We start from the raw sequence: 2,104 nt of genomic DNA, 5'->3' as shown, positions 1-2,104 counted from the left end.
CTTCGGCAAATACATAAAACGACTGCCAGTCTGGTAAAGCCACTGCTCAGCTTCAATAAATGCTGCATCTGTGATCAGCTGGCGAAGGGCTCGATGTCTACCTTCCTTCACTACTTCGACAACCTCTATCGACGTGCCCGGGACAAACTGGGAGGTAAGCGGAATGGGCGAAAAGTCATCAGATGTCGAATAATATTCGTCGCGACGTCCATTCACCGCATGCGATGAAAAGGCTCCGGAAGGATACTCCACTGAAAACAAGCAGTTAAGTGTTTGTTAATTTCAGATATAAAAGGAAATTGAATTCATCTTACAAATTGGTAAGATAGAGTCATTGCCTTATAAAGGGCGAGACGATTTGGCCACATTGCGCATTTATAAGATAGGGTATATCGACAATATATCCCTGCCTTATAAAGCACAATGCAGCGTCAAAACGCCCCCTTTATTATGAGATGTGGTTTTGACCAAGCAAAACCCATCTTTAAAGCGTCGATCCTCACCAAGGAGAATCAAGGCTTTTCCCGATCGCCTCACCAAGGAGAGCAAAATGGGGTAAAAGGACTAATTTGCAAATTCTCAGAAGAAGAGGGTTAATTTGCAAAATTTCCATAAAGCGTCGATCCTCACCAAGGAGAACCAAGGCCTTTCCCGGTTGCCTCACCAAGGAGAACAACGGGGGGTAAAATGGACCAATTTGCAAATATCCAGAAAAAAGAGGACTAATTTGTAAATTTTCGAAAAAGGTCAAAAAATTGCTCACCAGCATATGAGGGAGGCGCGCCATCAACCGATGCAGCAGGAAAACGACCTCTCGATACTCGCGACATAATGGCCTACAAAAAGAATTCAAGAGGTCAGATCTAGAAATAAAAATCACTTTTTTATCCCCTAAAAAGGCGAGCTTGAGGCATCAAATCACTCCCTCAACCCTTATATGCGATCCCGCTATTCCATACACTAGATCAAACATGAAATAGATCAAGATTATGGAGATATACCTGAGGGGAAGCTCGAGGATCCGACAAAAATTAGATCTTGGAAGTGCTCGAACCACGCGCTCGAGGGGCTCGAAGGAAAGTCTAAATATGGAAGTTTCGAGGGATTTCTCAGTCAAGGATCAAAAGGAAGGATGAATCTAAGACGAAGATCGAGTTTTGAGGGAGAACGGAGGCTCGAGGGAAGAGAAATTCAAAAAGGAGGCAAAGGGGGGGGGCCGGCCCTAGGGTAAAGAAAAGAAAAGAAAAAGACCCCCTTTATATAAGGTGGACCGGGTTGAACCAAACCGAACCGAACCGGACCGGACCCAGTTCGAACCAAAATCCAAATTGAAGCCGAACCGAGCATCGAAACGACTTCAAATCGAGCGACGATTCAACCCATCACTTACTCACTCTTCTCCCACATGTTCGGAAGAGTCGGAGGATTTTTTGAACCGATTTACTGCCTTTTTTGGCTCATTTTAAGCCGGTTCAGCTCATTTAGGCACAAAAACACTCCGAAAAGTATACGAGTATAAACTGCTTCTTAATACTCCAATAAGGTATATGAGTATAAACTATTCCCTATTTTTGGTTTGAGAAGTTCCTGGAGAATATTGTTTATAAATATTCTTAAGGATAACTCAACCACACTACGCCGGACAACGCGTTGTGCATAAAGACTCGACGCCACAATCAATGGTCAGCTCAAAGGAATCGACTTCAAGTTCAGAAAATTCCGACAAACGGTCAGACAATAAATGCAGCACCGGAACTCTTACAGACTTTCGACAAAGCACCGAAAAGCCTGGAGAATTGAAGGAGTCAAGAACAGAAGCCATTCCGAGGTCCCGTTATACCGACTGAAGGTAGGGACAATCATATCCAAAGTATCCCAGACTCTTCTATAAAAGAACGAGACTGAAATACTTTGGAGGGGGTATCTGTAGGCATATAAAATTGCTTATAGGTCCCCTAGCATAGCTCGGCACAAACCGACGAACCAACGAGGCGACGAGATCGACGAATCGCACAGAAGCGACGGAATGCATCCACCCGCGTGCAGAATCAAGCTAATGAGTTGAGGAATCAACGAGCCATCCAACCAAGGGGAAACTCGGACG

The sequence above is a fragment of the Asparagus officinalis genome, chromosome 4, assembly GCF_001876935.1.
Source record: "Asparagus officinalis chromosome 4, Aspof.V1, whole genome shotgun sequence".
Classification (NCBI taxonomy): domain Eukaryota; kingdom Viridiplantae; phylum Streptophyta; class Magnoliopsida; order Asparagales; family Asparagaceae; genus Asparagus; species Asparagus officinalis.
The sequence above is the reverse complement of the archived record's forward strand: the minus strand, read 5'-3'. Positions refer to the sequence as shown.